The sequence below is a fragment of the Xenopus tropicalis genome, chromosome 1, assembly GCF_000004195.4.
Source record: "Xenopus tropicalis strain Nigerian chromosome 1, UCB_Xtro_10.0, whole genome shotgun sequence".
Taxonomy (NCBI): domain Eukaryota; kingdom Metazoa; phylum Chordata; class Amphibia; order Anura; family Pipidae; genus Xenopus; species Xenopus tropicalis.
The window spans coordinates 126,122,687-126,145,778 of NC_030677.2; the positions used below are offsets into that span (position 1 = coordinate 126,122,687).

The 23,092-nt window shown below is 39.2% G+C and overlaps 1 protein-coding gene across 47 annotated transcripts in view; it reads left to right on the top strand.

The window, feature by feature from the left end:
• Window positions 1-23,092, top strand: part of ptprd (protein tyrosine phosphatase receptor type D) — a 909,395-nt gene that overhangs the window by 653,173 nt on the left and 233,130 nt on the right. The window contains exon 1 of one of the 47 annotated variants that reach the window (XM_031895471.1): window positions 18,656-19,440. The exons of 45 other annotated variants lie outside the window; for them this stretch is intronic. The gene's annotated coding sequence lies outside the window, so the exon portion shown is untranslated. Of the gene's footprint in view, window positions 1-18,655; window positions 19,441-23,092 lie in introns of those variants that run through there. One more of the 47 variants, NM_001375306.1, reaches the window with a different exon arrangement.

A 23,092-nucleotide genomic window follows, 5' to 3' on the forward strand; every position in this document is an offset into this window, starting at 1 on the left:
TTTTTGCATTTAACAATCCAGCAATTGTGCCTGTCGAATTGGTAATTGCCTCTAATCAGATAGACAGCAAAAGACATGATATATAAGACAAGATATATAGACTGACAGACACAATAAACAAATAGACAGGTAGACAGATAGATTCAATACAATTCAGTTTACACAGTTAAGGAGATGCATTTAAAATCATTTAAATAATCATTATACTTTATATTTTAAAAAGACAGCTAATACTGGTGTACCATAACTGAAAGTGGCACTGAATGGTAACTAAATACTTTGAACTCCTTATCTTGAAAATCAATGCTTTTTACGCTGCAGCTTGCCACTTTTAGTGCAAAAATCTGATGCACACAGAAGTGGAATAAATATAAACGAGTGGCTTAGCTAGAGGTTGCACTTGTATAAATTGCTCCAGGGTATACTTGCATCTGCTTCTAGTCTCGGTGAACACGGTTAAGCAGCCAGCAGAAATATTGTCTCTTTTGGCTCGCCAAACCTTTCATTCTCTCAGCTTGATGCTGTATTTTCTCATAAAATAATAGATCGTCCTTGTCACTACTGAACAAGTGCATAGTATGATATGTAAATACACTAGCTTGCAGTACTACATGCTCCAACATGCTGAGAAATACATTGGTGATTCCCCTTTATTTGTGTGCTTGTCTTGATTCAATGTTAGGGCTTTTGTCACACTGGAATATTAGTAGCTGCTCATTATACTGTAGCTGTATAGAAATAGGTGTAAATCATGGAGCACTGTATCTGTTATTGTCACGCCAAAAAATGAACAGCCCCTCTCAGCTTTTTTCAAAAGAAAGCAACCTATGTGGATCCACAGTATTCTCATTGCCTGAATTGTGTTAAAGCCCTCAGTCTTAACTGCAATTTTTGAAGACTGGTTGACTTCTCCATTTCATGTCATAATCCCTCAAGAAACTATCACAATGTGGCCTAATATGCAAGGATTATTTCTGTCATTTGTATAAGACAGACAAACTGATTGGTAAGTATATCTTCAACTGTCAACTCTAGGGCACAGTAGCCATTTCCAGTTGTGGGCAAGATTATGGTCCTGACCTCCCAGGTAACATCACATCTGGAATGTGGGGGATATCTGTCTTGTAACCCTCTCACAAAAGAAAATATTATATTTTGAAAGAGAGAGCAAATGACACATTTTGCCAAGCCCCCTTCTTGCTCTGTGATAATTAGAATTATGTCAGTTCAGCATAGTAAGCTTTGAGACTATTCTGCCGCTTTCTATCTCCATCCAAAGCAGAAGAACTACATCATACAGGATATTAGGGTATTATCTTGTGGGCAGAGGGGTTACAATTGAAAAACCTATGATATAACGCTGCTTCGATTCTTAGTAAAAAAACAGGATGGCCTTCCATGTGAAAATGTAATAAAATTCATAAACATAAAAAACTGCATGCAAATAAGAATAAAAATTCCCATTTCACAATGTAATATTTCCTATTAGACTGTTACTGTGTTGCAAATTTTAATTGAGCATTGCAAATGTTTAAGACATGCTTGAAGATGGCTTTATTGTAAGTGCAAAAATAACTTTTTATAAAGAAGTTATATTACATATACTGCCCACTGGCACAAGTTTAAAAACTCGCAATCGCTATCCTACTGTTGCATGAAAGGCAAAGGGTTCACAAAAGGTATTTTACATTTGCAAAAAGGCAAATTTGTTTGCAGTGCAAATTTTTATCTTCATTGCAAGTGTTATTTCCATTAACGACCTATAAAACATTCCCCCAAAGGATTGTTAATCAGGCTCATGTTAAATTATCTGGTTGTTTAAATGAATAACAATATATTTAATGCATCTCTTTGAATGGTCACACATTGTGCTTACACCAATAACCAACCCTTTCCAGCTATTGTTAAACTTCTTGTTAAGCTACAGTTTCCATCACCATCCATAGGCTGTTTGGGGTTTTTATGATTTATCAAAATAATACTAGTGAAAAGTCAAACTAATTATATTTCCCATTTCAATGTGTAATGGGCGTTTCCAAAATGTGTTTTCAGTCAAATTCTTAAAAAGTTGCAAATGAAAAGTAAGGAAAAAAGGTAAAAGGAAATGTGTTAATAATCATAGGGTTGTCTAAAGAGGCCCAAAATAAATGTCAGATTTAAAATTTGTGAACTATAAAAAGTGCACCAACACCCCGTTACTAAGCAACTCAGCTGCCTCTGCTGTTTTAGGAATGCTTTCTTGTAATCCCAGCTCCTCTGGAAGTCTATCTGATCTTTAGAAAGCCTTTCTCTGGTGTGTAGTGTAAAGGGTTTTGATTGGAACATTTGCCCTATGCCATCCACTAAAGCCTGAAGGTTAAAATTTTATATATATATATATATATATATATATATATATATACACACACACACAAATGCATTTACAGTGAGGTCTGCCACAGACTCCTATATAAATGACAGTCATTTATATACTGCTTAAATCAGTTTCTATAAGACTGTCTCAGCAGCTCTTGAAAAATATTAATTAAAACATTGTCATTTTCACAGAAAGTCCACATCAATTATGTCAATAAATTTAACAGGTGCTTAATTGTCCTAAAGTACCTAAAAGATCCCTAATGATATGACTGGTATTCATTTGTATTCATAAGACAAAATGTAGTGCCAGAAAATAATTAAAGTTGTCTGCTATTTATTGATATACTGGTTCAAGTACTTCTTAAAATTGGTCTCAGCTGCAGAGATCTGCAAAATCTGCTGTCCTCCAGAACAAAAAGTGTTATTTTTCAAAAGACTGGAATATATGAGTGGATTGTTCATCAGTGGACAGTTTTGTCTTTATTTCTCTTACATACTTTATGTATCTGTAATAATTTATATTCCCTAGGTCAAAGGTTCTCAAACTATTCCTCCTTGTGGGTCCATAGTAATTGTTGTGGGCTGTTTGATAGCTACTCAGGAAGGATATTTAAGGAATAGCATTTAAACTCTATTAAGACTATGGTGTCTTAAATCTGTTTACCTGTTATAAGCTAATGGGGGCCTGAGCAAATCTGGGATGGAAAAGGAAGGAAAGTCTGACCTTACAATGAAAATTTTTATTATATTTATGTTAAACTGACATTTATCCAACTACCCATGGCCCTGACTGTAGAGCCTTATCAATGCATACTCATTTCATATGAGGAATAGCTTAAGGAACTATTAAATATATTAAGGTCTTTCTATGAATAGAAATTATAGTGTAACTGGCAACTGATTAGCACAAATGTTACTCCTAAAAGTATTGTCATATAATTTGTGCCTCCCCTGGCTCACCCCTCTTGGACTGAGCTCTGCCCAATGCAGACAGTGCTTGAGCCATGGGCCATACCACATGGTCTGCAGCCATTCTTCAAATGCTCCACTTATTGTACATAGTGCAAAATAATGGACGGTTTTGCACTCTGTACAAGGCATTGTAAATCACCTCTGTGCCTAGGCCTGGAACCTTTTTGATTTTGCATAATTGCACTGGTCCACACATGAAGACACCTAGGCCACAGACTTTTTTTTACTTTTTTAAAGTATGAAAAACTGTTTTTATTTAGCAGATGGCAATGTTCTTTTGATCATCTCTGGGAATAGCTCAGGCATGGCACAAAACATGATAGTTCCTATTTATGTCTGAAGGCAAACAGCAAATTAAAATTACCATTTTCTAACCACCCCAATTTGTAAGCAAGCATATCAGGGTGCCTTGTATACTCAGCAGCAGCGAAAACTTTTTTTTATAGAAAGTATTAAAAATCCAGGAAATGCAAAACATGTTTACTAATTGCTTTGTAATTCTTATTTAATCTTTCCGTTACTAAAGTGGCTTGACAAATGTGTTGATTAATGTAAGAAGACACCTTGTCATATATTAATTAGAAATAATTGCAATAAACTTAATTGATAACCCACACTACAAAAACATGAAAGACAAATGGCGTCTATACCCCTGTTTCCTCAGTAATTCGTTTTTCCCAAAGTGATGTTATCTTTAAAATTATTCCAACCTGACGTAGACCAGAGTTCTCTTCTTCTCACAGATAATAGCTGGAGTTGTTTTGCAAATGATCTGTTGTTTTTTTCTCAACACCCACCAGCAGGAATGCCAAAAGTGAAATTTTGCATGAACCACAGTGTCTTCGGTGCTTTTGTCTAGAGTCATCAAGTGACTACATTGAGTCTGCTGGGGATTTTATTGGGTATTGCCATTTGTCACAGTTTTCTGCATGTCATTTTCTTCAAAAGAACAGCCAGGAGGCAAATCACACTGTATTGGATTATCTCAAACTATCTGTAAAGCATGATGTTGAGGTTTCCTGTTTGGTCTGCTGGAATTCACTGTGCATACCTGTGAAAAAAAAAAGCTCACATTTTTTATCTTTAAATACACAGTGATGCTTAGAATTTCAATGATGCACATCTTTATTCTTAAAAGCAAATCCCTTTATTTTACTAGAAAATAGGGATTAAGACAGAAAAAAATAGAGTTAGACAGTCTCTGGATCCACACCATTTTTCCCTTGTCACTTTTTGTACGACTGACTGGTCTACAGATTTTTTTACCAGTATTTTAATGCTGTTTAGGCATAGACCGAGCTTTGTTGCAATTTCAATAAATGCTGGGTATCAATCCAGCATTTACATAATGGATTCTGGCAAACAGCATAGCGCATAAACTGGAGATAGGCTTTACAAATACTTTGATTAACTGGTGCTTGTGATTTTCTTACCTATGTATGTTCCACACAATCAATCATGATTTGAAGCTAGTGTCAATAATATTGAAACAAATGGTAAGATGTAGTAAAATAGAGGAAAGGGTTCTTATAGCAATCATTTCAGCTAATTTAAATCTTTTTTTTTCAAGGAACATTCAGGAAATGCTGCAAAAATACCAATACAATTCATATATGAACCTGCAGTATAATTACTTTAAGCTGAGATTTTTCATATACTGTATGTTGACTTAGCTCTGTTCTAGTTAAATATAAATTAATATTTCAGTTCTCAAGTAGATATCTAAAACCTAAAACTGGTTAAATAACATAATGAATGGATCATTTGCTAAGCATAAGGCAGTGTGCAAAGAGCAAAAACAGGCCACAATTGGACTTTTTTTTTTGACAGTTCACACTGCCTTAGGACAGCCCGCAAAGGGGCCCAAAGGCAGACAGTAAGGACAGGGATCAGCTGCACATCCTGATGCTGCAAACCGATTTTCAATCAAGAAGAAGAATGCAGCATTTTGCTGGGTGTAAATGCTCGCTAGATGATCATTAAGGTTTTGCTTTTGTACCCCTTAGTACCCTAGCACTAAAAAAATTACCCCTTAGTATCCACTTACCAAGCGCTTGTGCCCCTGGGAATAATTAATAGGGATGATAAAAAATCATGGGTTGGTGCAGAGCTCAGTGACTTGAGGCGCAGTAATGCACAGCCCTTAAGGCCTGTCGCGCTGTATTCTAGAGGCTCCAAATTTTGGAAGTTTTTAGGGTTGCAAAGTTTATAGGGAATTGGGGTAGCATTTCATTTCATGTGAAATTACCAACCCATAAACATCCACAAAAACCCTAAATAAACATTGCCTCCAGTGTCCCAGAAGACAGAATTTTAAAATAAACATGGGTTGTTTTTGATGGGCTGCCCAAGACTTTCTGAATTTTTCAATTACATCCATAAATACTGCTGGCAGTATGGTGGTTCAGTGAGAAACATATCTGCCTAGCTCTTGTCCATAGTAATTCTGGACTGGGAATTACCTGCAAGGACTTTATGTGCCCATACACGTGAAGATCTGCTCGCTTGGCAAGGTCCTGGGGCCAAACGATCGAATTATAATGGCGGCAATGGGGCAGTCGGTTCGGGGACCGAATCAACAAGTCGATGCGGTCCCCGATCCAGCTACATCATTTAACCTGCCAGATCGATATCTGCCCAATTTGAGGGCAGATATCAGTCGGGCATGACCCTCGTTCCTGCCCCTACACTGGCCGATATCGGTCCAAGGGACCGATATCGGCAGCTACAATCAGCCCATGTATGGTCACCTTTTTTTATGTTCTACCTATGTCTGCATAGATTTTCTCCCACACTCCAAAAAACATACATGCAGGTCAATTGGCTCCTGATAAAACTGCCCATGGTATATGTAATATATTTTTTTATTATGTATTATATGTGTGTGTGTATATATAGCTCAGCAGTGGCACAAATTGATGTGAATGATGTACATTCTCTTTAAAGCACTATGGGATATGTTAGTTCTATATAAATAAAAAAAAGCAATTCAATAAAAAATAGCAACTCATACATTCACTGTAGAGTATGCAAGCTAAGTGTTTGAAAGTACATGTAGAATGACAAAGGTAGTTTGAGGACATCATCATTTGTGTACAGAATGGACTGAGAAATGAGATTTATGCAGATCATTTGTTAACTGATAGCAACTGATAGCAGCAAATCATGTCCACTATTACTGGTACTGAACTGAAATTAATAGCTTTAACTTCCACAAAATGGTGTGAATTTTTTTTATAATAAATAAGAGGTGATTTCTATTTTTTAACTGTTAAATATTATCTAAATAAAGTCTATTGCTTTTTATTATAAAGCAAAAAGTAATACAGGGTAAATGGATAATCTAAAATCTGGATGGCTGTGGAAAAAAGATACAACAAATCATTGCTTTTCACTACTGCTGAATGTTGTTTAAGGCCCCTTCTGCTGTGAAATCTGAGACAAGGAATTCAAAGTGTAGGCTTGTTACTGGGGGAGGACGTCTAGTCCTGCTGTATTCTGTGATGTTGGCAATGAGAGAGAGAAGACAATCACACAGTTCATAAAGCCAAGGGAAATGGCACACATATTGTTGGAAAAAGGATTGGCTGAAACTTAAAGGAGAGACACACAGAGCTGTGAACCCTGGGGAAAGTGGCATTAATGGGCAGAGAGTAAAAAGTGCTCAACAATGACAGTGTAAAAGCAAAATCTGGATTGAATAAATACAATGTGGTAAAAATAGGAAACCAGAGAATGTAATTTCTTAGCTTACTGGCTTTCCTTTATGACGGTGAACAGAAATAGGAAGGTGTCCAAATGTTTCCTTATGTTTATTCCCTCTACATAATGAGGCTGCTCAAAAAACTAGATTCTATCTATCTATCTATCTATCTATCTATCTATCTATCTCTTTATCTGTCTGTCTGCCTGCCTGTATGCTCAACCTCTCGGATAGTTAGTTAGTTAAAAAATGTTCCCCTAAAGATTCAAAGATAGCGACTTTCCAAATGCCTGTTCTTTACATATAGCTACTGCACTGTTTGCAGCCTTCGGCATCCCTGTGCAGCCCATGTTTCAGTCCCTAAGGTCCTACACTTATATTCTAGCATGTCTTTCCACCTTGTTTTCTTTCTCCAGCAGTGAAGTGCATGCTCTGTGTGCCAAGTTGCATGGCTTCATGTCCATGAAAATCAACTAATGTACCTTCTAAGATGGTAAAATTTTACTCAGTAGGGCTTTATATAATGGTACTACAGCAACTGACAAGCAAACCAAGATGGCTCAGACCTAAAGCAGTTATCACCTGACTGAGGCCCATTGTAATGTATGGAGGGCACAACTGAAACACAGTCAGGGTGAGACTGGTGTAACTCTTAGTTATCAATAATTCATAATACAAAATATTGAAAATTTTTACATCTTGACAAATTATCAACATGCTGTCTATACAAGACATTTTATGACTATTTATGAGATTGTGTATAACAGGCAAGCAAAAAATAATACTGGATCTTTAGTAAATTTGTCCCTTGAAGTATATAAATCTAGATAGTCAGAAGATGATTACAGTGAGTGGCTCTCCTTATTAGTAGGGTCATTGATGTTATCTAGTTTTCTTGTCTGTGTGAGGGATTATTAATAGGAAGGTTTGACTGATCGAATGCCAGGGCAGGAATAAAGAGAACACTGTTTTGTAAGCCAGCCCAAGACATGCTTTATTTGCTGAGCTCCACATACAAGCAGGGATTTTTTTGCTTTTAGCAGTGTCTGTATAGAACATGTGCCTGCTTTTATTATGCAGCCAACTGAAGATTTCCTTGGTCAGAGAATAATCTTTAGAATTTTATGCACCACTAAACATAATGTAAAATGATTCACACATCCTAAAAAAAGCTAGAAGTTACAGTCTGGATGTGAAATATCTGTTATGCAGTGTGAGCTTTGCTGTCCGAACCTTGCACTGCCAGTTAGTGCAGGAAGATTCATAATGTGTCCTTCTTCAGGTCTTGAGAAACCATTACTTTCAAACATTTACTATTTATGTTCAGATGAATGCCTATAGTATGTACACAATCACTAGAAGATGTATTTTGAACAATCTGTACAGATCATGAATAAGAAAGGGAAGTTTAAATATCCTATCCAATAAGAACAGTTTCACATATTAAAATGCTAGTCCAATACTAACTAAATTCAAGGTTTCATCTCCTAATAACGTTGAGCTACAAATCACAATTTTCCACCATTCTCCAAAAGTAACTTTATTTTTTGACCTTGCTGGGTGATTGGCAATATAATACAGGTATGGGATCTCTTAACCCGGAAATCCGTTATCTAAAAATCTCTCTCCGAATTACGGGAAGGCCGTCTTTCACAGACTCCATTTTAAGCAAATAATTCAAATTTTTAAAAATGATTTCCTTTTTCTCTGTAATACCAAATTAGAAGCTTGTACTTGATCCCAGCTGATATATTATTAAGCTGTATTGGTGGTAAAACAATCCTATTCAGTTAATTTAATATTTAGATTATTAATTAGCAGATTTAAAGTGTGGAGATCCAAATTATGGGAAGACCCCTTACCTGGAAAACCTCATGTCATGAGCATTCTGGATAACAAGTCCCATACCTGTAATAATAAATATATGTATTATATTTTGGGGGAAAAAAAATGGTGTTTATTTATTTAAATATACTACAATTTATCTAGTCAAAGTTGAATGTAATTCTATCACATTTCTTGTAATACATCCTAACATTTCCACAGAGCTTCACTTTATTTATTTCATGTATTTATAGCATTTATAGTACTGATATATTTTGCAGTGCAATACGAGATCATAAATTATTCACATCAGTTCCTGCTCCAGTGGAGCTTGCAATCTTGGGTCAATTATATCAGGTCAGTTATATCAGGAGTTGTTTAATCCGTCTGTATGTATTTGGAGCAAACTGGAGCATCCAGAGGAAACCCAACATACAAAGGTACTGCAGATAATGCCCTGGCAAAAAATTAAACATGGCACTTCAAGAACTATAGGACAGAATTGCTAACCATCATGCCACCATGCTGTCCAAGGCAGTTGGAATGACAGATCTTGATGGTGTAGTGTGACTATAAGTAGTCCAATAAACACCAGGTACCCCTGTGCTACTATCACATTTGTAATTTATATCTAAACAATGTGGCACCCCAAATGTAAACAATAATTGATAACAATCATAGATATATACTTTCATGTCTTTCTTAACTCTTACTAAGATATTTGGAATCCATTTGCTGTTTAATTGCTTGGTTTTTAATTTAACCACATCAGGGGAAAAGATACAGCTTTAGAAACAAACCCAGGCGTCTGGGTAGTCCCTTGTCTTTCTCACCCACTCATTTTTCTGCCTGACAAGAAAAGTAGTTGTTCTGCCTCTGATTCTCTTTTGTTGCGTATTGATTCCTTTAGAGTATGCACCAATGGCTTGAATCACCAATACACACTAATGTCAAAATGGAGCATATTTTTCTTGTTTCTGTTTGATGTATCATATAGACAGCGTTCGCACATTAGCATTAGCAGTCGAGCAGACAAACCTCTTTTCCTTTTTGACATCACTTCCATCAACATAATTACAAAAGTTCTTAGTTCTAAATCTTCCATTTGCAGAAAAGGTGTTTATGTATCTTCAGTTTGTGTGTTCAATTAATGACACTGTGCAGAAAAATTCAATATGTGTATCTATATATATATATATATATATATATACATAATATATACCAAACACACGCAACCAGCATCAAGGCTCTTGTGGTTCAAACAAATAATAGTGTATTATAATTGCATGTACAATCGACGTTTTGGCCCCTTTTGGGACCTTTTTTGGTCCCTTTTGGAAAAAAGGTCCCAAAAGGGGCCGAAACGTCGGTTGTACATGCAATTATAATACACTAATATTTGTTTGAACCACAAGACCCTTCGTGCTGGTTGTGTTTAATTTTGTATCTACAGTATATGGTATTCCGTGCACAGGGGCAGCTACATAGTAGCAATCTTTGGAGTGTGGTGCTGTCGTGTGAACTCTCTTATATATACGATATATATATCTGTATGTATAGTACTAGACCACATAAATTCAAATATGCAGATGTGCACACAATATTTTATTTGCTCATACAGATACGGAACCTGTTATCTAGAATAACCTGGGGTTTTCCAGATAAACGTTCTTTCCATAATTTGGATCTCCATACCTTAATTCTACTAAAAAATATTAATTAAACCCAATAGAATTATTTTGCCATCAATAAGGATTAGTTATATCTTAGTTAAGCTCAAGTACAATATACTGTTAATAGTATTAACCCTTTAAGTGCAACTCATCACAGAAAGTATGGCGTGGAAATGGAAAGACCAACACGTTACTGTTGAAGAGTCTATAGTTCAGCTGACCCTATAAAGAAAAAAATTGTTGCCTAGTAATGTGTGGTGCTGGCAGTGTTCACTGTGCACAACACATAACGCACAACTATCAAATCAATCTTCTTATTGCTCTGTTAAATGTATGCTGCTGTGGTTGTTTAATTTTTTTCATCTCAAGCCCTTCTTCCATGTCTAAACTTTGGTCAGGGCCGCCCTTAGCTCATAGAAAGATTACAAATACAGAAAAATATCAGTTTACCAGATATTTAGCTATACAATCTAGAAGTGTTAGCAGCTTCCCTGCTAACATCTTTAACCCCCTGGAGCTGCTGTCTCCGTCTTTCCCATCACTATTTGTGCTGCCTTCAAACTCCCCCCTCTTTTCACTGCACATTCTGACATCAGAACATGCAGTTTATAAAGTGATATATATTGTTATATGCATATATACATTAAATATAAATATGTTGCACTAAATTATTTTGCTGAGTGTACATGCACTGCTAATGAAAATGTCTTGCTGAATGATTCTGTCTACCTCTATATGGATAATGAACAAGTTGCCCTCTATCAAGCTGATGAGTATCTTTCCACTGATAATAAACACACCACATTAGGCAATGATCCTGGGAATCTGTACTCTGATAACAAGAAAGCTGCACTGTATGAGGCTGATGACTATCTTAACACTGATAATAAACACACTGCATTGCTTAACAACACTTCAAATAAAGCAGGTGCATAAAGTAAAACATCTTACTGTATTCTATATTATGAGTATCTTTATACTTTTTTATTTTTATTCTGCAATCAGCATTTTATGCCACATACTGTAGATGTACATAACAGTTTGCTTGACGATCGGCAATATACATTTAGGGCTCTGGCACACGGGGAAATTAGTCGCCCGCGACAAAACTCCCTGTTCACGGGCGACTAATTTCCCCGTGTGCCAGAGCCGTTACCATGTATGCTTGGTTTTGTAGTTCAGAGTATATAAAAAAAAGACTTTTTATGCACCCTTCTGTAAGAATAGTGGGTATTAGGCTTGTAAGGATGTAAGGCATGCCATGGTTTAAAGAAAAAAAGCCCCAAATATTTAATTGCATGGGTGTACAGAACTACTTTATTGGATACCTTACAGAGCAACCTCCTTTTACAAGAGTTTACACCACCTTCTACCATCTACTTAATGAATCTGCATATTGACTGAGGAATGGAGATGTTTTTGCCCCCTCTTTACCAAAGTTCTGTATATAACTCATATACTTAGCATTCCCAAGACAAACACATACAAAAAGTGTTATTAGAATTTGCTTAACTTGCTCTGTAAAGGTAATTCTATATCATGTTCAACAAAAAGCAATACAAATATTTACTCCTTGTTTAGATGTCCTTTTGATTCATTTATAAACTGGCATTCATTTGGATTAAACATGAGCTCATTTAGTTGGGCTTATGTAGAAAAGGTAAATAAACACTATTAAGTATCTATAGGTTGGAAGAAAATTGTTATTCTGTGCTAGAACAACTATGATCAGTAAATTTCTCAGTTTTCCCAATTGAACCAGCTTACCCACACTTCCTGGACATAAAGATTACTCGAGCCCCACCCCCTATTCTCAGCTGGTGAGATTTTACCTGGCGTTTTAGCCTGAGTGAACACATGCCCTGATCTCCAAATCTGATCTGTCTCATAAAGCATTCTGGAATAGTCGTACCTTTCCTCTTGTTTTTTTCTGGTTACTATGCCACACTACGGGGGACATTTACTAATCCACGAACGCTCCGAGCGTATTTTCGGCTACTTTTTCGTACCTTGCGCAACTTTTTCGTACTTTGCAACAACATTTGTGCAACAAAATCGTATTGGCACGCCGAGTACGAAACGTTCAGATTCATTAAAGCTTTGTTATTGTGACTATCCTTGGGCCAATTTGGAGCTATGGGAGGCTTCCAAAACCATGCACAGAAGTCGGAAAGGTTTTCCCGCTGTTTACAATCGTTCGGTACGAAAATTTAGGATCGCCAATACAATATTATCATGACTAATATGATTTTTTCTTAGGCATTTTCGTGATATTTGTGATCTTCAGAAATTATCGTATCCAATCCGAATTTGTCCCATTCGGGATTCGAACTCGTGTTTTCATGAATGTGCCCCTACATGTACTCTTTCTATAGAAAATATTCTCATTTGTTTAAATCAAGTTCACTTCATAGCAGACACACATTTATGAAAATGGGGGCCAGCCTCAGTAGGCTGGGGTACAGGGCAGGGCCAAAATTATATATAGGAACCCTTGAGTCTGTGCCAGGTTGGGGTCAGCCTCTGGTGGCTATGTATATAAAAATCCCCACTGGAAACTTGTGACTGAATGGAAGTTGGAATATACCCATTCTATAGCAATTATCACATGCTTATGTGATGGTGGCCACCAGTTCTGGTAGCACTGGACGGACATACAGCCTGACCACCAGGTCGACCTGGACTATATATATATATATTTATATATACAGTACATACATACAGGTATAAGATCTATAATCCAGAATGCTCAGGATAAGGGTGTTCCGGATAAGGGGTCTTTTTGTAAATGCATTACCACACCATTTTTACAAGGAAATCAAAGAATTATTTGCTTTACACAAGGCCTACATATGTGTATTTGTATGTTTCTATATCTATATCTGTATATATATATAGAACAGAACCATTTTCCCACTGTAGATAAATGTGGGTCCAACAAGTAACACACTTCCAACACTTAAAAACATAATGAATGACTCTTCTGCCCCATGATATCTCCAAGCACCACACTTCAGCACTTTCTGCCATTAGGCTTATGTATAAACAGCTCTACCTCTGCCAACTCTTTCCAGCCTGGACAGTATATTCTGAATATTCTGTATGAGTAGATTGTAGGATGTTCCAGCTGTCAGCACACAAAATAATATATGAAAACATTGTTAGTGAGCTGGACGTGGATCAGGAAAAAAGTCATAAACGTGGACCTGATAACTGAAATAAAGAAATAAAGAGCAAAGGCTGCAACAACAAGTCCTAACTCCTAACAAACAAAAAAAAAAATCCAGTATTAAAGTAAAAGTGTTAAAGGGAAACTACCAGAACAACAGTATGAAAAGATCATTATACAGTGACCTGTAAAAGAATCTTATCAAATTGGCATATACATTTAGCCACCATCATGTGATGTTCTGTGTGTCCCTTTCTGATTACCTGACAGGAAATAATGCAGATTCTCACAGTAACAGGAGGAAGTGTGGGAGTAAAAGATGGAGCTCTGTCCATTAACTGGAGGATGTAGCCTAACATGTATGTGTGTAAGCACAGTGAATCATTTGAGCCGGGGAGGAAGTACCTTAGTACTTAAAATTGCAGTTTTCCTATATGGAATTATCTGATTGCACATACTACTAGCGAAAATGCTTTGTTTATAGTATATGAACCAGTGTTTTAAATATGGGTTGTTTTTATATTTTTACAGAGATATAGTTTCCCTTTAAAGCTGGATAGGTGTGAGACACAGGCAGATGGTATACTACTAAGAGGGAGAAAGAAAGAAAGAAATACCTTTATATTACTTGAAATAATGTACCCACCAACAACTGCACATAGAAAAGACGGACAAGCTGCTGGGGAAAGTGTCAGTAATGATTAATAGTGTATATGTAGCGTGCACGCATACCACCAAAGTAAGGAGGAAACGATTACTGTAATTATTTATGTGGCTGCTGCCTGCATATAGGCCCATATCTGTAACTGCTTAGTATTTAAAGCTTTCCTGCAAACTGGGCATAATTGAATCAAATGGGCCCATATTGTAGTGGGTAGTTTGTGCCATTTCATCCCTTTAATAAATGAGCATAATAATACTTAGCTGTAAGCAACTGTATTTAAGAAAATGCACCAGAGGCCACCCCTTTAGATTAGAGGAACGGAGCTTCCATTTGAAGCAGCGTAGGTGGTTTTTCACGGTGAGGGCAGTGAGGTTGTGGAATGCCCTTCCTAGTGATGTTAGAATGGCAGATTCTGTTAATGCCTTTAAGAGGGGCCTGGATGAGTTCTTGAACAAGCATAGTATCCAAGGCTATTGTGATACTAATATCTACAGTTAGTATTAATGTTTGTAAATATAGTTTATGAATGTGAGTGTTTAGATAGGTAAGTATAGGTTTGTGTGTGCTGGGTTTACTTGGAAGGGTTGAGCTTGATGGACTTTTTTCAACCCTATGTAATTATGAAAAGCTGGGGTCTTGGCTTCAAATCCAGGCAGGACACTATCTGCAAGTGCCTTTGTGGGTTTCCTCAGGGTACTCTGATTTGCGCGCACGATTCGTCGCAACAACGCAATACAGTTCTATGTGTGGGAAGTCGTCGCGACTGCATTAATTAAGTGTTGCGGCGACTAATCGCCCTGTGTGTCTTTGCTCTAAGGTGAGTGGCAAATAAACACTCATTTTGGCAACTTCGCAAAACAACCAGATCTTCTCCTAATATGCCCACCTAAAGGTGGGTGATATGGGACTAGGGCCAAACGATCGAATTACACTGGCGGGTATAGGCGCCATCGGCCGAGGACCACATCAACAATCCAATGCGGCCCCCTTTTTGACGGAAAATTAAACTTGCTGATCGAGATCTGCCCAATTTTAGGCCAAATATCAGTCAGGTAGGCCCGTTGGGGGTGCCCATACACAGGCAGATAAACTGCCGAATCACTCTTTGCCCTAAGAGCTGAATTTCCTGCACTAGGGATACAACACCCCCTCAACCTGCGCTGAAGGAAGGGGAGCAGCATTGAAAGGTCCCCTCAGAGCAGCAGGGGCACATAATTGCTCCTGGCTCCCACATGCTAAAGGCCTGATAAAATTTGCCCTAGTGTGAAGGACCTTAGATTGTAAGCTCTTCTGGAAAAGAAAGTTATGTGAATGAGCTCTGTTGGTGCTGTATAAATATTGGATGTTAATAATAGTAATAAAGTCCAGTTTTGTTCTCTGCTAGTTTATCTCTTAAGCAGGGCTGGTTATACATGTTCCCATGTAAAGGTGACCATACATGTCCAGGTTTTAGTCTTCTTACGGCGAACGTTCAGATATCGATCGTACATTAAAATGCAAAGATCTAAAACTAACATTCAGACTGAAATTGTAGGATAAAGCCCTTACAATACAATCAGAGGATGTTCTAAACATGAAATAGTTGGCAGACACTAATCGTACGAAAGTGACATTGTAGGTCCCCCAAGGACAGCTTCCGATACACAATACATGTGCAGATTTTATAGTTATCCGACTGAAATTTTCTAACTTGGCCGATCGTATAAACGACCAATCGCCATGGTGCCCAAATTATTTAGACGATAATACGGAGCCCACACATGGTCGGAAAATCAGGCAAAACTAGGTTTTGTACAGTTGTATCGGTTCGTGTATGGCCATCTTAAAGCAGCTTGGTGTAAGTATGCTTTTCCTTGTAGGTTACCTTCTATCTAAAGGTGCCCATACACGTACCAATTATGATCTTTTCTGCAACCATTGGTCGCAGGAAAGATTGCTCATTCCCTCCATTGATGTTCATGGCTGAATCGTTAGATATAGAGGTAGAAACAATAGGAATTCTACCTCTATGTGACGATTCAACCCTAAACCAGCCTTTGTCCCACCCAATTGACGAGACGACTGATATCCAAGACTTTTGCAATATTCTGCCATACATGCACTGAATATCATATATGGCCAGCTTAAGCCCATCTGAACCACCATTCCTTTGTTGATGACCATGTGTTTGCATAGAGCAAGCTGTGGCACTGTAGATTAGTTGCATTGGGCTGCAGTACATGGTAAGGGGGGCAGCAGCCATATGCAAGTGGACTAATCTGCACACATAAGTTTGGGGCTAGCTACGAACAGCACAAAGGAATGCTCCGTTCAGTGCAAGAATTTAATTGATGATGCTGTAGTACATACAAAGAAGCTGAACTAAATTTGTCTGAAATCATAAATATCAGTAATGAATGAGTAAATGTGCCCATACACGTGAAGATTCGCTCTCTTGCCTACGGGTGGGTGTTATCGGGGAACATGTAGGCTAATTCGATCGTTTGGCCCTGGGGCCAAACGATCGAATTATAATGGCGGCAATGGGGCATTCGGTTCGACTTTTAACCTGCCCAATTGATATCTGGCCAATTTCAGGCCAGATATCGGTCAGGTATGGCCGTCGTTTCTGCCCCTACACGGGCTGATAAGCTGCCGAATCGGCCCGAGTATGGTCACCTTAAGCGTGAAGACACACGGAGCAACTAATAACAGCTACTTGTCACAGGTACTAAAATAGACAATGCTGATCATTTACTGAGAATTACCTCTAAGGGCTCTGGCACACTGGGAGACTAGGGAGGTTTGTCGCGGGCAACTAGTCTCCCAGTGTGCCAGAGCCCTTAGAGGTAATTCTCAGTTTTGTTTATGGCAGGGTATTTTCTGTTGTTTAGTAGCCGTGACAAGTAGCTGCTACGAAGTAGCTCCGTGTCTTTCCCCTAAGGGCTGTGACAGACACACGCGTGGTGACTAATCTCCCCGATATGCCATCCCACTGGCTAGAATGTAAATCGCCGGTGGGATGGCATACGCGGCACGGCGAAGTTGCCGTGTATGCCATCCCAATGGCGATTCATTCGAAGCAACGCGTATGCCATCCCACTGGCGATATACATTGTTGACGGTGGGATGGCTTTTTCGGGGGGAATAGTCGCCCGCGACAAGGAAGATTTGTCGCGCGGCAACTAATCTCCCTGTCTGTCACAGCCCTAAAAGATGCCTCTAAGGGCAGTGGCACACGGGGAGATTAGTCGCCCCGCGACAAATCTTCATTACCGCGGGCAACTAATCTCCCCGCAATGCCAGGGGCGACTAATCTTCATTACCACGGGCGACTAATCTCCCCGCAATGCCATCCCACCGGCAACAATGTAAATCGCCGGTGGGATGGCATAAACGTCGCTACGATTTCCCTTAGTTGCCTCTTAAGGAAACTTCGGACGACTTCGGGGAAATTGTAGCAACGCGTAAGCCATCCCACCGGCGATTTAAATTGTTGCCGGTGGGATGGCATTGCAGGGAGATTAGTTGCCCGCGGTAATGAAGATTTGTCGCGGGGCAACTAATCTCCCCGCCACTGCCCTAAAGAGTGAAAAAGCAACTTGGGACTGATTAACATACTTATATCCGGTATGAAAAAAATCTTTATTCAAAAATTGTGACGGTAAGAGATTGTCGGTATATTAAAACCTTGGGAAAAGATAAAACAAAGGAACATTTGTTTACTGTAGTAACAGTGGGACCACAATAAAGAAGCAATATAGGTAAAAGGATTAGGACAACTTTTCCATACTGACTGACAGTTGAGAGTTAGTATGCAGTGGTTTCTTGTAGCAATCACTGCCAAAAGCAATAAACAACTTGTATGTTGCTGGAAGGACATAGCAACTTTTTATCACCTACTCCTGGATTAGACAAGTGAATGCTGAAAAGCAGCGGAAATCATTAACGTCTGGGCACTCCAGATGTTTCACTACATCTCCCAGCATCCCGCGTTAACCAGTTGTAGTTCAGAGACAGCTGGAGAAACAAGGCTAGTAGATATGCGCTGTGAGGAACAACTGAGATGCTTTAGCATGCGTAGAGCAAGACTATGAATGAGGCGAAAACAAGGGAATGTGGAATGTAAGAAAGTGAGCGCAGCAGACAAAAGAATGCATGTGCCGCCTTGTGCAACAGGGAGAAGTTAGCGAGGAATGTGTGGAACACGAGTGAATATTGGGAATGTGCGAGTGAGTGTGTAAGGGGGAGGGGGCAGATTACTTACAGGCTGGGATTGGCAGCCCATGTCAGTGGGTCTCTGGGTTCCTTTGCCCACCCCTCTGATAGGCCAGGAGGCTGTCAGTTTGTGTGGAGGAGGAGGGGTTGGTGGCTGGCAGCAGCTTGTGGTGTCTGTGTGTATGTGTGTGCCCGCCCAGGAGCCAGAGACAAGAGAGAGAGGTGCTACAGCAGCCTCAGCAGCGCAGCCTGGCAGGATGAACCTTTCCGTGTAACCCAGACATGCACCCAAACACCCTGACCCAGCAAGGATCACTCAGCAGCGGCCGGCTCAGCACCCTGACTCCTGTTCCACACACGGGATACTTGCCTGCTTGCTATGTGTGTGTGTGTACCAACTGCACAGCGTGAGCAACATGCAAGCTTATCAGTCTGACTGATCTTCCCACACATAAGAGGATTTTAACATAGGAGCAATCACCCAGCAAGAGGAACACTGCTAGCACTCTATCCTTACTGCACAAAAACAGCAATCACCTTCCTCCATCCCCAAAACCTAGCTCCTGGTTACTATTGTTTCTCCGGATTACTTGTGGCAGTTTTTGCCCCCCCCCCCACACCCCTCCGGCTCGGTGGGAGTTGGGATATGGTGAGTAGTATCGCAAAGAGAGAACAAGAGGGGCTTTGCATAAGGAAGGGCACCCCTCCGCTGTGCGTGTGAGCGCTGCCTCCTGTGCATGTGTGTTGGATTCATTCATCACTTGGCCGGACAGAGACACAGGACGAGCCTCACATCCAAGCGGTGATCGCAAGCGGCCCCCCTGCTGCCCTGGATTAAACCTCTGGGAGCGGGAGAGATCAGGAGGCATAGCATGCACAGGTACAGCTAACTAACCCTTTCACTACTTCTCCTCACTCTATCTACAGTACTGGGGGTGGGGGATTCATGGCTGGCACGCCTACTTATACCTACACTCGCCCAACCTGCTGCCCCTCAGCTCTTGGTTGAACTATAACTCTAAGTTTTTCACAGGGCATATGGCTGCAAGGGGATGCAGAGAACTGAAGTTCCAAACAACAGCTGGAGGGGTTCAGGTCACTTTCCTCATCATTTACCTTAGCTGGAAAGTAGATGATGGCAGGAACCTTGCAAGGGCACGTCCGGCTTGGCACAATGGGAAACAGACCCAAGCTACCAGCTAAATGTGTGTTTCAGTGAAATTCTGGTTTTCCCACAAGTCAATTAGAGAAGGGGAGGGGGGAGACAAAAGGCTTCATATGTATAAGTACATATGCAAACAATTACGTAGGATGCTGAGACTTACTATTACTATTATAAACTCAGAATCTACCTTGTTAGTAAAGGGTTAACAAGATGAAAGGGAGTTGTGTCCCACCGTGCCTTTCCTAAAGAATGTGGGCTGAAGCGGCAATACCTTATGTAGGTCACCCCTGGTACCTTGTGTGCATAAAACAGTTGGCATATGGCTTATTAGTGTGAATTTGCAGAGAAAACATATTCAACAGTTTTACTCCATACACTGGTGATCAAAAGAACAAGCACTGTCATCAGAGATTTAATGATATCCTATATATTATAGCATATATTATATTCACATTCATGTATAAAGATATATATATATATATATATATATATATATGTGCGTGTGTGTTTCATTAAAGCTTTGAGCACATTTCCCCCTCTGCCCTGCTCTTTAGAATGAATACAGTGCCATATGCACATTGCCTGTGATGCTCATGTCGGTTGCAGTGCACTGAGGTTTCCTGTGATATTCTCAGTGGCATTGTGATTTTGTCATTACAGCATTGTGTGAAGCCCACCATATGTCACCGTGCTGTGGATAAATATACAGACGAAGGAGTTTAAACTTGTCTTGTCCAATGTCTGCTTGTCCTTTCTGCTTCGCCAGCTCTGTCAGAGCATCCACGATATTTGCCCGTCAAAAGAGTTTTTCATTGTTTTAGAATCTCTTTTTAGCGCATACAGAACCTAACATTGTGCATTCAGAGTCATCTTATAATGTTTCGACCAGTTTCACGTCTTGCTCTAAAATTCTAATGCTTGGGAGAGAATATAATGTTTTATGTATCCATCTCTCACAGTTCTAAGGAGAATAACCTTGTCACTGCCAGGTAGGTGCACCTTTCTAGGTCCTACATGGCACCTATAGGGTTAAACTGGCAAACTGAATTTTATGTACACCGCAAGTTATTTTATGACTTCTTTCCCGCTTCTATATTTTTTACATAAAAGCCTTTATAACAGGCATGGGAACTATATTACCTAGAATGCTTGGCAACTGGGATTTCAGGGTAAGAGGACATTCCTTAATTTGTTGCACTATTAAAAACATGGATTTGTTTTGCATGAAGCTAAAGGACTTTGGAGAGAAATTGCAGAGAAATAACAAATCAGCCCAAAAGGAAGAATTGTTTGTTTAAAGAGAACACTCCGGGTAACGATATTGCCGTATTTCAGAGCTTTTGGATGGCTGGATTCCAGATTCCTTGGTATTTAAATGAAGCTTTGGAATGCATGGTGTTTTTCCTTAGATTGCATTGCCTGCAAAATGTTCCCTGTAGCTCTTAAATAAAATTTATGGTACCTTCTGTGCCTGGGCAGGCTGGGATCAGAGCAACTGGAGTACTGGAGAGAAATGTCTGGCATTTTCCCACTTTCTCCTTAATAACATTTCCCCTCAGCCAGTTATAAGCACATTACAAGCCCAACACCTTTTGCTAGAATTGCTCAGTAGGAAGTTTTTCCACCTTGTTCAATCTTATTGCAAAGGATAGCAGAACATGTCAGCAGAGAAGCAGCAAGAGAATAACATGGTAGACTGAGCTGGAGCAATGAGTTTCATGATTCCCTGTTTTGTGCAAATACCAGTAAGTGAGATAAAAAAAAAAGGTAAATCGCTATTCCTCACCCAACACAAATATATAGACTCTAAGCAAGCGGTTTTGTGACAGTTTGCTTGAAATTTCCATCCCAAGGGAGCTGCTATTATTGTATTTTTTAAGTGTGAAATTGACAGGTTGGGCAGTTTCATAAATTCAGCTGTCAAATTGTGCCCAGTTAAAATTGCTAAAAGCTGTAAATGTGCCGGCGAGGGATTTTCTGAGAAGCAAGCCTATACAGCTTTTATTTTATTGAATATGATAGGGTGAGGCTGGAAAGGAAGGGGGGGCTGGATATTATATTAGTGACTTTTTCACAACTTAAATTTTCCAATTTTAGTTTAGCCAGTGGCTTTGGTATGGGGGGGGGCTGGCATACTGGGAGTGGAGAAGAGGAGTGAGAGGACACATTTAGCCTAGACTGAAAATGAAATTCCAGCACAAACAACACCTGCCCCCGTTCAGTAGGCTTATACATGCACTTCATTGCTTCTTTAGAACTTCTTCAAGTTTCCTAATTCATAGGAACGCGCTGTCCTTTATTATTACAGGGCTGTCAGTTCCAAGGATTTCAGGCTGGGCTAGAAGACAGCCTTGCGCAACATTTGAAATCACGGGCTTGAAGTGCAACATGCTAAAAAGTTTTTTTTATAGATTTTTGAGTTTATTAATAGGCCATTCTTGCAAGGAAACTACCTTGGCAGTGGCAACCAATCTTGATCTGTTAAAGGGCACCAACCTGTTATGCGGCAAAGTACAATGGTTTCTTAACTTGCTGACATTTTTGTGACTGAACATGAAATTTTTTTGGCTGCATATACATTGGGGTTTCTCAGTGTCATTGATCTTGGTAGTTGAAAAAGAAACCACTGTAATTATTCTGTTATATTTAACATTTTATAGCAGCATCTTTTTTTTATGGATGGATTTTTTTACAAATGTGGTAATATGGTGAGATGTCACCCTTGATAGAAAGGATGGTGCACCTTTAATGGCATGCTTAACTGATGGTTATTAAAATGTTAAAGGTTATATTAGAAAAAAGTGAAAATGTTAATCTAAAAATCCTTAGGAAGTTCAGAAGATCGACCGCTGGGAGATAAGCTTTCTCTTTTGGTGTTCTACCACCTTTTCATCAATACAGTATACTAACAAATTTATAGTTTCCTAAAAGTTATTTTCTTAATCCTACACTATGGACACAGTCATGTATATTTTGTCACATATATATCTGTACATATTGAGTCAAAATGATGGCAGAAGGATGCCTTTAGATCTGTTGCTGTATGTGAAGCCACTAGGGGCAGGTATAAACTCTAGCTGAATATTGCTAAACATATGCTTAGCCTTACAGCACACATGCATGTTTCCTTTGCAGAGAAGAATTCTGCTAAGGGTATTAATGAGGAAAGAATGTATAACACAGAGTATCCTCCTTTCTGACTAAGGACTTTTGCCTTACCTTTGCAATTAGGCAGAGGAGTACCTAGGTCTCATTTTCAAAGCCCTAAGCAGTTTCTCCACCACACACAGTTCATGTTTCTGGCATTTTCTTCCAATTTCTCGCACCTGTGAATGGGTTAATGGAAGTGAGCTAAGCAAATTCAAAC